This window comes from Cotesia typhae, unplaced genomic scaffold, assembly GCF_013202065.1.
Source record: "Cotesia typhae breed Kobodo isofemale line unplaced genomic scaffold, CoteBio_Ctyphae contig_9, whole genome shotgun sequence".
Lineage (NCBI taxonomy): Eukaryota > Metazoa > Arthropoda > Insecta > Hymenoptera > Braconidae > Cotesia > Cotesia typhae.
The window spans coordinates 803,404-818,848 of record NW_027423770.1 but is presented as its reverse complement, the minus strand read 5'-3'; the positions used below and the strand labels follow the sequence as shown (position 1 = coordinate 818,848).

The 15,445-nt window shown below is 30.0% G+C and overlaps 1 long non-coding RNA gene across 1 annotated transcript; it reads left to right on the top strand.

The window, feature by feature from the left end:
• Nucleotides 1-11,025: 11,025 nt before the first annotated feature.
• On the top strand, nt 11,026-11,693 carry LOC141533501 (uncharacterized). The gene is made up of 2 exons (XR_012480294.1): nt 11,026-11,238; nt 11,315-11,693. It is a non-coding gene; the product is annotated as an uncharacterized LOC141533501 (long non-coding RNA).
• Nucleotides 11,694-15,445: the final 3,752 nt, after the last annotated feature.

Sequence of the window (15,445 nt, the reverse complement as noted above, 5' to 3'; positions counted from 1 at the left end):
AAATTTTAGAATCCACCCCACAGACACCGAGATACATCCCCATACAGTCGCTATTTGTCGATTTTTAATTGACTTAAATTGAAATTCTCGGTGTCCACTTAAAATAAAGAGCATAAACTCATTCCACTTTCCAATTTACTCTTTTTAATAAATGAAAATATCAAAATTCAAAAATTCACCCCATAGACCCCAAGATACGCCTCCATAAAGCCGCGATTTATCGATTTTTTGTGGATTGATATCGAAATTTTCGGTGTCATATGAAAATTTGAATTTTAATTATTGAAAAATCGCGAATTGTTGGCTTTATTTAGATGTTTGTTAGTGTCTATGCGGTCCCTTGCGACTTTCAAATCATTCTGAAATCAGTCTGAAAAAATTCTGGAAACATTATGGAATCATGATGGTTCCAGAGTGTTTCCAGAGTGGTTTTGTGCCTATTTTCCAGCATGAAACCAGAGTGCACCCAGACTAAAGCCAGAGTGGAATCAAAGTGAACTCAGAATAAAATTAAAGTGGAACCAGAGTGAACCCAGACTAAAGCCAGAGTAGAATCAAATTGAACTCAGAATGAAACTAAAGTCAAACCAAAGTGAACCCGGACTAAAGCCAGAGTGGAATCAGATTGGACTCAGAATGAAACTATAGTGGAACCAGAGTGGACCCAGACTAGAACTAGAGTGGAATCAAATTGGACTCAGAATGTAATTAAAGTGGAACCAGAGTGGAATCAAAGTGAATCCAGAATGAAACCGAAGTGGAACCAGAGTGATACCAGAAAGGAACCAGATTAGAATTAAAGTGAATTTTACATAAAATCAAGATGGCTTCAAAGTGGAATCAACATGAAATTAAAATGAAATCAGAGTAAAATAATAATCAAATCAGAATTCATTCAGATTTAAACTAGCGTGAAGTCAACGTGAAATTTGCATGAGTCACAATGGAGTTATTAAAAATTAGATTAAACTGTCAGTAAATTTAGAATAAGTTCGGATAAAATCGAAATGAATTAAAATAAAACTACAGCAAAACTAAAGTCAGATCCGATAAAACTTCATAGGGATCTGAATGTGTAAATAATTTAATATAAATAATAAATTACCTTCATTGGAAAAAATTAATCAATTATTAATATACTTCTTAAAGTTTTTTCCATCTTTATTATATAAATGTACATAATAAGATGTTACATAGTGGAAAACGTATCCTTTTATAATTTCAATGATATATATTAATATATTAATCAACATTAACAGTTTGTTTATTTAGTCACATCTCTATTTAAAAATGTTGATTAAAGAGTATTAAAAATTAATTCTTCTCAATCAGTTTTTATAATCAAAGTTGTTATTCATCTCATCTTTGACAAATTTAAAGATTTCTCCCAATCTTACGTACACTAAAACTATTTTAATAAAAACTTTATTATATCAATTATGAGTTGATCAGCATCGAAAATTGTATTTAAAATCAAAAATAGAAAATATAAAATTCCTATCATATAGAACGTAAGTTTCAGAAAATTGTAAATGTCTATATATAATAATATCTGGTGAAGAAAATAAAGTCATGCGTAATATATGTCGGTAAAAATGTATGCTTCAATTTTTCTCCTAAATTCTCTTAAAAAAATTACATATCAATCATGACATAGTTTTTACTACAGCTGTTTTTAAAATGCTTTTCGTACATGAACCTATTCACTATATGTATACAGTCTATAATTGTGCATTAAAAATCACAGGAAAAAAATATACAACTTGAAAAAATTAATTTTCCAATGACTTTTGTTTAAAGTAAAAAATAAATTTGTCGTAATACTTCAAAGTTCACTTTCATTGTTACTTTACTTTCAAATTTTATGGTTTAAAGAAGTCAAAAATTAATGATGACCAACGTAGTAGCATTTCGTTCGTCGGTTTCCAGTGAAAAAAATGAAATTCAAGAATTAGTAGGTCCAATAATTATAAACAAAATGAAACGATCAGAATATTATAACGATATTACACAATTTTATTTAGTTATATATATATTTATATATATATAAACTTTTGAACAAACTACATTTTCTGAATCAGCTCGAAAAACTGAGTCAGAAAATGGCTAAATTTTTTAAAAGTTACGCCATGAGGACGGCTGCAATAGTTAGATTTTTATGAAATCTACTAATAATTATGTAGCAATACGAACGTTTTGAACCATATGTATTTTGATCAGACGAAACAAGATCGATATAAATTCACAGTAGGTATACTGAAGTGTAAACATGACAGGTCCGTTCTAAAAATTCTTTGGATTTAATCTAAAAATACTTTGGAGTAACTCAAAATTCATAAAGGATTTGCTAAGAAAATAATTAAAGTTCACTCTGCAACAATTTGTATTCACTTTGGTTCTACTCTGGTTTTATTCTTTATCTACTCTCATTCCATTTTGATTCCAATCGAATTTTATTCAGGTTGCATTCTGATTCAACTCCGACGCCACTTTGGTTTTATTCTGGCTCCACTCCGCATCCACTCTGGTCTCACTCGATAACCAATCTGGACCCGCTTCGGGTCCATTATGAATTCATTCTGTATCGATCGTGAATCCACTGTGTATCCACTTTGGTTTCATTCTGGCTCCACTATAGTTTCACTGAATAACCAATCTGGCTCCGCTTTGGCTTCACGTTGATTCCATTCTGTATCGATCTTGAATTTTCTATGTGTTCACTATGGGTCCATTATGTATTCAATTTGTATTCACTCTGTATTCACTATGTATTCACTCTGTATTCACTCTGAATACAGTCTGGTTTCAATCTGGTTTCACTCTGAAAAAAAGGCATAAAACCACTCTGGAAACACTCTGGATCTAGTATGATTCCACTCTGACTCTGGAAACAGAGTGGTTCCAGAGTGGACTCGCAGTCGCAAGGGGTGGATTTTCAAGAGTTAAGTTTTTTTATGTTTTTAAGGGTGTAATTTAAAAGTACAATAGGTTTCTCTTGTTGTTGTTAAATGGACACCAAGAATTTCAATTTCAATTACTAACAAATCACAAATTAGCGGACTTATGGGGGTCCTATCTCGCCGTTAATGGGGTGTTTTTTTCAAATCTTATTTTTTTTTTGCTTACAAGAGTATATCTGAAAATGAGTTTTCATACTTTTCATTTATTTTCAACGGACACCGAGAAGTAGCATTTTAATTACTAAAAAATCAGAAATTTTCAGCTTAATGGGATCATAATTCGGAGTTTGCGGGGTGGTTTTTTAAATAATAATTTTTTTCGATACACAGGAGTTTAATCGATAAGTACAAAAGGTTTCTTTTGTTGATTTTCAATGGGCACCAATAATTTGAATTTTAATTTCTAAGCAATCCCGATTTTTGTGCGTTATCAAGTCATATTTCGGTATCTATGGGGTGTTTTTACAATTTTTTAAATTTGTCTGATGGTCAAAAGTACCACTGATAATTTTGATTGGTATTTTTTTCTATTTCGAATGCACTGTGAATATTTTAATTTTTATGTTAAATAATCCCGAAATACTCGGCTTTATTAGGCTGTATCTTAGTGTCTATGGGGTGGTTTTTGTAATTTTTAATTTTTTTCTGATTGTTATGGGTATAGTTAACTATTAGTCCTAGATTTTTATTTGAAATTTTGAGTAGTCGTCGAAAATTTCTATTTTAATTATTGAAATATCGCACAATTTTTGGCTTTATGGGACTGTATCTCCCTGTCTATGGGGTAGTTTTTTATTTTTAAAAATTTTCTTCACCTACTGTAGTGTCACTGATTATTTTTATTGCTTTTTTTTTTCACTTCAAGTGCACTCTGATCATTTGAATTTCATTATTAAATAATCGCGAATTTTCGGCTTTACGGGGCTGTATCTCAGAGTGTATGGGGTACTTTTATAACTTTTCTTTTTTTTTTTTTTTTAATTACAGGGTATCATTGAATATGTTTTTTGGCTTTTTTTTTTTTTTTCATTTTTCGGTGACACCGAAAATTTGAGTTTTAATTATCAAAAAATCGCACATTTTTTATTTTATGGGGCTGTCTATGGGATGATTTTTCTAATATTAATTTTTTTTTATTTACAGGAGTATCATTGATCATTATTATTGCATGCGGGCATCCCGCTATAACTGAGCAATGATATCACACGTGTGCAAGCGAGCGCGCACTCATTGCCTGTCGCGCTTCCACTCGCTCGCTCTTGCGCCTACCGTTCTGCCGCTAAACCGCGCTCCTCATTGGTCTATTTTCATAAATTTGTAGTAATTTTTCTATGGGTCTGATCGAAAAATGGTAAAGGACTTTTCTATTCAGAATCCAATTTTCTACCACACCCTGTCCGGTGGCTCACGACTTCTGAGACACCCTGTATATATATATTAAAGCAGTTCAAAGATTTTTTTTAATTACAACAATTTTTACTTTTGCATTCGTTTTGATGTCATTATTTTATTCTGAACACAAATTATAAATTATTTAAAAAAAAAATTTTTATTTCATGCGAAATATTGACTTTCATTTCGGCTGTTGAATGGCCTTTTTAATACTAACCCATCCTTTTTAACTCTAAAATAATATTGCGATCTCTGTTCTCGCCAAGAATTCAGAAGAATAGAAGAGGATTCAAAAAAGTTTAATACTAAATTATTTTTTTTAATTTTATTATAATGTTGTAACATCTGTTCTCGCTAAGAATTCGAAAGAATAAAAGAGGATTAAAAAAAGTTCAATTAAATCTTATCCTTTTTAATTCTAAAATAATGTTACAATTTCCGTCATCAAAGAGAATTCAAAACAATAGAAGAGGATTTAACAATGATTAATACTTATTCATCCTTTTCAATTATAAAATTATGTTGTCATTTCTGTTCTCACAGAGAAGTCATCAGGATTAAAGAGAATTCAGAAAAATTTAATACCAATTTATTTTTTCCAATTCTAAAATAATGTTGTAGTTCCCTGGTTAAAAATATTGATTGAAAAGGATTGAAAATGATGAAATTCGAATACTTTTGAATAATTTCAATTCTTTTTCATGTATATATAGATATACAGTTCACATAGGGTGACTGATTCCCAATACTTTTCAATCAATATTTTTAATCAGGGTTTTTATTTCACGGAAAATTCGAGAGAGTGAATCGACCTGATCAGACATGGTCAGGTCTGAAAGCCAATTGTTACTTTTAATTAATTATTTTGCTTTATTTTATGGATATAGTACTTGATAGAGTTATACGCAATTCTCTATAATGAATTAAAATAAAAAAAAAATGATTACATGTAATAATTATACGGCTGTAACACCAGCAGTCACCCATCCAACTCCCTGTTTAAAAATATTGATTGAAAAGAATTAAAAACGATGAAATTCGAATTCTTTTCAATAATTTCATTTCTTTTGTTTATATATATATATATATATATATATATATATATATATATATATATATATATATATATATATATATATATATATATATAGTTCGCATGGAGTGGTCGCTTCTCAATTCTTTTCAATCAGTATTTTTAACCAGGGTTACTAATCATGCTCAATGCTGCTTAACTTCGATGATATCCGTGTGCCTTAAAGTTCCCGCCTGCTGTGTTGCTATCTTATGTGACAATAATTCTATGAAGTACATAACGTATCAAATAAGTTTTTCATAGATATAAGATGAAAATTAATTTTATAATATATTTTGATAGTCCTAATTTATTTATTTAACCTAATCTCATTATAACATCACATTTATTTAAATAATAAACTGAGTAATGATTTTAATATTAGGCAGGAGCAGAGCAGACCAAAACATTCCATAGGAAATGTAACAAATTTTCTATTCCAAAATTATTTAAACGTAATGATAAAAATAATTTTGCACATTTTGTCATGACCAAAAAAGTTTTTTTCGTCAAAGAAAAAATTTTCATCACATTTCTGACTATGCAGAGGCTATTATAGGCTTGATTAGACATAGACAGGCCTGATCAGACCTGAGTGTATTTAATGCTTCAGAGACTAAAGACATGAACAGACCTGGTCAGACCTGAGGTATTTGACAGGCATGAACAGGCATGGACAGGTCTGTTCAGACATGGATAGGCCCGCTCAGGCCTGAGCGTATTTAACACTTCAGACATGAACAGGCATGAACAGACCTGATTAGGAATGATCATGTCTAATTTCAGGCCTGATCATACATGAACAGGCATAGTCAGGTCTGATCATTTTTTCCCGGGGAGAATTGAAAAGTATTTATTACCACCTTATCCTTTCTAATTCAAAAAAATATTGCAACTTTTACCTCGTGGAGAATTCGAGAGAATAAAAGAGGATTAAAAAAAGCTTAATCCATTTTAATTCTAAAATGATGTTACGATTTCGTTCTTGAGAGAATACAAGAGAATGAATTAGACTTCAAAAAAATTTAATACTCACTTATCCTTTTTAATTCTAAATACTACATGTGGTTAATAAAACTCATAACATATAAATTTCTCCAACGTTCATACAGCTTTGCGGTTAGATTATAGTCTCGCGTGCGTTAGGTTTACGGTGCGATTCTCGGTTAGAACGATAGGCGTTTTTCTGAACTTAATTTTAAGGCAAGCGTTAAACTCAATAGGAATAAATGTGAATTTGATATGAAACCTTATACTTCCTTCACCTCCTTTAAAAAATTAAAAAAAAAAAATATATAAAAATCAAAATAATTTGATTTTTCCTTGATTCTATTTAATTCTCTGTAGAGAATTAAAAAGTATTGAAATTTTCTAATAATGAATTCTTCTCAATACTATTTAATTCTCTATGGAGGATTGAACAGAATAGAAAGCTTATAATACTAAATTCATTTTCATTCTTTATGGAGAATAAAGAAGTATTGACAATTTTCAAGTATGAATTCTTCTTAATACTATTTATTTCTCTTTAAATAATGATGAAAGTCTTCACTTTGAATCCATTTTAATGTTCTTTAATTCTTCAAGGAGGATTGAAAAGCATAAAAAGCTTATAATGCTGAATTCTTTATAATTCTATTCAATTCTCTGCGGAGAATTAAAAAGGATGCAATTACTTTTGCGTACTGGAAATTTCTGAATGGGAATTGTTTTTAATACTATTTGATTCTCTGCGGAGAATTGAAAAGTAGTGAATGTCTCTTACTTGAAATGCTATTCAATCCTACTTAATTTTAAATAGAATCAAAAGCTTGTAATGATGAATTCTTTTTAATTCTCTGCGGAGGATTAAAAAGTAATAAAAGTTTCCAAATACGAATTATTTCTAATACTATGCAGTTCTTGGCGAAGAATTCGAAACTACAGAAAATTTCTAAATGTGAATTCTTTCTAATACTATTTAATTTCCCGCGGAGAATTCAAAAGTATTGAATGTCTTTTATATTTGATAAGCTATTTAATTTTATTTAATTCTCCACGGACGATTAAATAGAATAAAAAACTTATAATCCCGAAGTCTTTTAAATCCTATTTAATTCTCCAAGGAGAATTTAAAAGGATGCATTCAATTTTTAATTCTTTTTAATTCTTTTTTTAACCAGGGGCTTTTCATTTTATTAATTGGGTCGTTTAATCGATAATTATTCAACTAATCAGAATTTAATAACGTTCGCTAGTTTGGACTGAGTGATTTTCATGGGGGTTTATACCCGAGCGTCACTCAGCCTAAATTAATCCATAAAACTAAAATTAATCCATAAAATTAATTAAATTCAGAAAATTCGTTTATTTAAGGTTATAGTTGTATAGACAATTAATTCAAAAACCGAGTGATTAATTATGATGCTTGAAAAATAATCAAGCAAGTGTTTTCTCGTGGAATTTTGGTCAAGCGTCAATATATTTTTGCGTCGCAGTAATTCCAAATACTCAAGGTCAATAACTACCGACTAGCGAATGTTTTAGAATCAAAATCGAGTGTTTTGACTTTTGTCAATTTTTGTGAATGATAATTTTTACATGGAATTTTTGTCAACGTTTAATTTAGGAATATTAATTAATTGAAATATTTTATATTGTGGAATATTTTGTCACGTGTCAATCGATTAATTTGAACTTAAGTTCTGGAAAAATTTATCGTGTTGATTTTATTTCATCATCTTGGAAAAATTCCTCAGAAATTAATTTTATTCTAAAGATTTTTTTAGCTGGGTTAAAACAAAAAAAAAACAGTAAGAATAGTGAGAAAATTTTCAATCAGTCGCCATATTTTTTAAAATTAAAATTTTCAAAATTCCGTACGTGCGACGATAATTATATCCTTGCTGATTAAAAAGCAGTTTGGGTTTTTATTTTCAGATAATCTGTTTTTGAGTTATCGAACCGACCATGGAGGGGGAAATTTTTTCTAGTGCTCTACGAGATTGTTAATAACGTTGTAATAATTAAATATTTTTTAATAAAAATTTAGGGTAATAATCTTTAATGTACCCTTAATAAAATAAAAAAATCCGATCCCCAAAAATTTTTATTACAGAGTGGATAAATGATTTAATTATAAAAATAAAAAATAAAAAAACAAACGCATTTGTCAAACGTACTGTGGTTCATTTATACGATATTTATCATCGTATTATTATTAATTATAAATCTTTCTTATTTACACTTTACTTCTTTTTATACGAAGAACAAAATTCTTTTTAGTCTTCGAACTATGTAATTAAAACAAATAATTGCGTTAAGTACTTCGTACAGCCGTTGCAATGCAACAAAAAACTGAGGACATTTATTTTAACTATTTTAATTATAGATAAATCTTATTTCTACTCATCTAACTAATTAACTAATCAATTAGTAATTATTGAAATAAAATACGTATTATGACAGAGATGAATTTATTCTATAAAAATATATTTTTAAGTATTATAAAAAGTAATTTAACTTGTTTAATATTTTTATTTAATAATTAATAATTTAATAATTAATTCATAATAACAATGAAACAATTATTTGTTCTCACCGTTATTTTTTACATTCAACACCAATCAACTCAATGACATTTAATTTATACCGTCAAAATAATTTTTTTTATAAATATCTCATGGTCATAAAAAATAAAAAATTATCTACTGCTTTTAGAAAGTTCAGTTCATCTAAATAAATTATTACTAAATTGAATTACTGAGCTATTCGATCGCTATTAGAAAAAAAACAGCAGACTAAAATTAATTTAATCGACAACACGTTAAAAATTATTTAAAAATTTGGAAATCGTTTATTCATAATTAATTTTTAATTCCGTACGTGCGACGATAATTATATCCTTACTCATTAAAAAGCAGTTTGGGTTTTTATTTTCAGATGATCTGTTTTTGAGTTATCGAACCGACCATGGAGGGGGAAATTTTTTCTATAGTGCTCTACGAGATTGTTAATAATTTGGAAATCGTTTATTCATATTAAATAAATTTATTAACTAACTCCATTTTAACCAAGTTAAACTTAATACATGATAACTCTTGAAATATTATATAACATATTTAAATTAAAATAACAATAGATTTATTGAAATGAGAAATTAAACTCCAATAAAGATATAATTTATATTGAATGAGTAATTTTCAGTTTATACGTTTATTGAATAATTTAAAACCCTTGACATACTTTTTATTATGATTTTTAAATTATAAATATTTTTAGATTAAAAGAAATTAGAACTATCAAATTATAGTGGATAAATTAAATTTTCAATTACCAACAAGCTAATAAAATGTTTCTTTATATAAAAATGTTAGCTTATGAATACGAATTGCTATTGATGATTGAATAGATAATATTAATAATTTAACTACTTTTTAACAATAAACTATTATTAATTTAAATTTTATTAACTTACGAATTCAACAATAGAGCAAAAGTTTTTTTTTTAATTATATTTGTTTTTTCTTTTCATTACCTTTAAGGTTCACTGCAATGATCTGATCTCCGGTCCAGCAAAGAAAATGAATTTAAAAATAAAAAGTAGTTTGACTTTATAAAATTTTAGTTTTTTTAAATTTAATTTTTGAAAAAAGTCAAAGGCACTCAATTCAAAGAAATATTTTTATTAAAAATGACTTATACTAGCGAAAAATTTTAATAAAAAATTAATGTTAAGATAAACGAAAAATATTATCAGTAGTGAAGCTGGGGTGATATCGACATTACAGGAATCTGTTTTACCAACAGAGGGTTCATGTCTATGCTAAGTACCATTTGTCGATATATGTGGCCTGTTTTACCGACAGTTTGAGGATATGGTCGAGGTTTTGCAGGTGGCGCTGGTGGTGAATTCCGCCGCCATCTTACTGTCCGCCATTTTTAAAATTTATCCGCCATTTTGAATTGTGAATCCGTCATTTGAATCCGCCATTTTGAATCCGTCATCTGGTGGCTGCTATCAGCCTTTTGAATCCGCCATCTGGTGGCTACTATCCGCCATTTTGAATCAGATTTCCGCCATCTGGTGGCTGCTATCTGAAATCCGCCATTCTGAATCCGCCATTTTGAATTTGCTATCTGAAATCCGCCATCTGGTGACCGCTATCCGCCATTTTGAATTGTGAATTCACCATTTTGTTAAAAAATGCACCTGTGATCTAACCATCAACTATAGTTGCTTAGATCACAGGTGCATTTTATTGTTCATAATCTGAAAAGGTTTATATATTCAACTTGCATGTATGACGAGTACATGCGAGAAGATACACCATCTGGTGAGGTTTTTGTCAACCTTAGGTTTAAGCCTGTTCAAGGTCATACGCAGTTTTCTTTGTTCTCCTGCGTAGTAGATGACGTCATCAGATAGGTTTGAACCTGTTCAAGGTCGCGTAACTGCGTAGTTTTCTTTGTTCTATTTCTAACTGCGTAGTAGATGACTTCATCAGACAGGTTTAGACTTGTTTTGTGAAAGGGGTGGGGGAAATTTCCACGAACCAGATGACTCATTCTGTTCTAGAATTTTCTAACTGCACAGTAGATGACTCATTCTGTTCTAGAATTTTCTTACTGCGCAGTAGATGACGTCATCAGACCGGTTTCGAGGTAGAGGAGTGGGGGTAACTACCCAGTATTTTCTGCCTATATAAGCAGCTCGCTGAGAGCGTACTTCATAAAAAACGAAGTACACGTCTCCAGTGAAGTACCAGTTGTCGACAGACAGTAGTGAAGTATTGGTGATATACATCTTCTGCCTATCAGTATTACTTACTAATTGTAAGTATTCATTTACTGTCTAATTAAAATATGAATTGAATGAAGAATCATTTAATTAATTAAAAAATTTTTACAGCTATCAATCATGGATTTTACCAAGATAAATGAGGTTAATTGTCTTACTCGGATTCTTCCTGTTAAAAAAATGATTCATTTGGAGTTTAATCGAGAATATAAGATTAATGGTATCAAAGCTATTACAACTCAGTATGGGACTAGGATTGTTGCCAATCTAAACGATGAATTTAACATTTATCTACCATCTAGAACTATTCAACATTTAAAAGATGATAACTTCCTGAAGAGTTTGAATGAATTAATAGATTCAAACTATCTGTTTCTACGTTTCCATGGTGGAAAATATAATAAATTTGAATTTATTAATTCTAGTCTTGATGTAAAAATGACCAGTGGAATTATTTAATCAATAAAATATTGGATTTCAATATAAATAATTCATTATTTTTATTTATAATTCCTCACATTTTTAATTTAAGATTAATATTTATAATTCAAATTCAATAAGTTATACTTAATCATAATTTTTTAAGTTACTTATCATAATGATAGTTTGAATTTCGCGCTTCTTGTACTAGAGCCATCTACTATCAGTTTATTCTTAGAGCGTGAAAGCTGTCAATTCATAAATATTAAAAAAATTTTCTAGTTACATATACATATACAGAATAATACATGACTTTTAATTTAAATAAAAGATAAATAATTATTATTAGTTTATAATATTTTGTTAATAATATTATTAATATTTATTTAAATTAAAAGTTATGTATTATTTGATAAACTAATATGGGGTTGATGTGCTCTGTATCGTCAAATCCAAAAATCTTCTATATATTTTGAAAATCAATACTCAGTTTTTATTTTTAAATGGTTATATAAAATAATGCATGACTTTTAATTTAAACAAATATTAATTATAAAATTTTAGAAAACAAAAACTGATTATTGATTATCATAATTAAAAAATCAAAAACCATTACGCCATCTGTTGATAAGTATTAATATCAGTAGTAGTGTTGGAAAATTATTTGAATTTAATAACTAACAATAATTAATTCTATTCTGAATTAAATGTGTTAGGATGAAATAATAATAACAATTATAATTCATTTATTTTAGATTTATTGAGTGCTTACAAACCAATCTTTTAAATTTTTACATTTTCCAAGGCACATAAATCAGATAAACGATCATGATAATTACAAAAATGATTGTTACAAATTTTCATACTTTTTAGAGAGGGACATTTGAAATTATCGAGATCGATTACAATTTTATTATTACAATCAATTAAATTTTGAACCCATAACTTTTTCTCGATACCTTTGACATAAATAATTTTTTTTATTACAAGTTAAATAATTGAGAACTTCTTTGAGCTTGTAATATGAAGTTGTTCCAGCATTCCAACCGATTCCATGATAATTTCGGATCAGCCAGGTATTCAGACGTTGATAGTTGACTGGTAACACCTTCCAGTGATATGGCGGTTGAAATAGTGTGTATGACAACTCTTCAATATTATCAATATCATGTTGAATTGTTATTGAGGCCAACTCCTTAACAATGAAGCGATTATCAGCTCCTCTGAATCCTTGAACGTCTAGAATGATCTCCATTTTTACTGCTCTTGACAACGAAGAGTGACTGAATGATGACTCTTACAATCAATTCAACCTTTTTATAACCCGATCTCTGGATTTTACCCCACCACTCGATAATCTTATTGGTTAATTAATAATTTGATTGATTATTCAAACTACGTCGTAGAGTTTTAAACTGCGTAGTAGATGATGTCATCAGACAGGTTTGAACCGGTTCAAGGTCTCGTAGCTGTGCAGTTTTTCTTTGTTCTATTTCTGTTGGGTAGTAGATGACGTCATCTCATTTTTACAGGTTATGTTTATTCTTTCCCGCCATTTAACTCATTTTACAGGTTATGTTTATGCTTTCCCACTATTTAACTTATGATTTCAGGTTATGTTAAACTTCTTGTGCGTCATCTATCATAACTGCGCAGTTTCTATTTTTAGATTATGAGTCATACTATTCTAGAATTTTTCCAACTGCGCAGTAGATGACGTCATTACCTTGCTATAAAAGCAGCGCGCCGCGAGCATACTTCATCGAAGTGAAGTACGAGTGAAGTACCATAGTGTTGTGTGTTAGAAAATATCAAGCTTTTGAAATCTGCTGTTCTGAAACTGTTTTCTGAAGCCTGCTACCAGCTGTTGAAATCTGCTACCTCGTGCTGGAATCTGCTACTTGAAATCTGCTGAAGAAATCTCAATCATGGCACCGTACCGTAAACATCTTGTTACCGATACAATGCATGAAATTGAGAGATCAACAACTTTCAAGCGTGTCAAAGTTGAAGATAAAACTCCAAGCCCGTTGATGTTCAAGAGGATGTGTGAACTTGAGGTGGGAAAAACTTACAAGCTAACTGGGATTGGAACGGTTATGACAGATCATGGACTCAACGTTGAAATCGATCTGGAAAACCACTTTTCAACGTTCTTCCCTGCTACCACCAACCAGAAATATCTCAACAATCCTGATATGATATTTAAAATGAAATTTTTAATCTTATGCAATACTTTAAATCGACACTACATTGGGGCCAATTATAATAAATTCAAGCTTATTAATCACTCTGGGAAATCAATTACAGAAATTGTGAGAGAATTGTGTTTTGATATGTGCACTTAACTTTTATTCTAAATAATTGTTTTATACTTAACTTTTATACTAAATAATTTTTTATACTTATTCTAGTAAGGTTTATAGTTAAAAACGCAAAATTACAAAAAAGTTTTTTCTTTATTTGCTATTTTTAATTACATTAAGTTTATTGATTATTTTTAATCACAATAAGTTTTTAGATTAGTATAGGATCAATAATTTTATTTAATTCTTGTATTCGTCGGCAAAATCGTTCTCCGTCTCTTGCTGCTTGTTCCCATGGACCTTTCCTCGCTTGTCTGGATGCAAAGTCCCACACATACATGTAATGTATGGTGGGCTTGGGGTCAAACTGTACCATTAAGTAAGTTTTCTCACAGTGCTGCTGATGGGATTGTACTCAACTATTCGGTCGTGAATTATTAAGCAGTAAGCAGCAGTTTGATTTGGAAACTGTGCTGACGATTCAAACTCCAGACGTATATCCACAGGTCCAGACTTGATTGACTCGTTCTGCTTGGAACAGTCAATTATATACAGAGCTGTACTTAGAAATTTTTTCTTAGCCAATAGCGGTTCAGCTTCTTTCCCATAGTAAGCACTTTGAAAATTTGTGTACATATCAAACATCAAGGCATACTGATTATGCACAATGTTGAGGTTCAAATTTCCATATGGATAACTCTGAGAGTTCAAGAACAGCTTAATGTCTCTTATGCTGCAGTGATCAAACTCGCTTGCGTTTTGATTCGATTGATTCTTTCTTGCTGTTTGGAATCCAAGGATAACAAAACGAGGTTTCTCAAGCTGATTTGTCGTTTTGATTACCCAAATATGCTTGTTGGTAGCTGGTAGCAGTGGATACTCATACAATTCCCAAGTCCGGAAACTGATTGGAATAGCTGGATCGGAGGTTATGTAATTCAACACCTCGATTTTTTGCTTGTCAGACATTGTTATGTATGGTACAATCCACTCAATTTTTGAATCGTAATTGAAACATTTTCATTCTCAACGGTAACAACATAAGCATTTTGATCAGTATTTGATCTGATCAGTATCAATTCATGCTTGGCATTCACGATAATTCGTTGATAATCTTCAGCAAATCCAAGAATGAAACTCAGCGGTACTGAGACATCAAAGTAACCGCTATTATCAGTCAGCTTGTTGTCATCTTCATTAACAATCCAACCAGCATTTTCCAGAATATTTTGTTGTCCCGGACTCAGAGAAGCGTATCCTTTCATAACACTGGTGATACCAACATTCTTACATCTATCGATTTCTACACCATTGAGTTCATAACGTATCTCTTCAAACATATGACAAACAGCCATGTTGACCATCTTCGTAGTAGCACTTACAGCAGTACCATCAGCTTTCCTCATTCTTCCATAAAAATGTAATGTGCTTTTGCTTGGGAGCAAGCACAGATCTTGATGTTGAACAGCAATCCTGATTTCATCACTATTGTTGAATGTTGATGATGCATATGGTA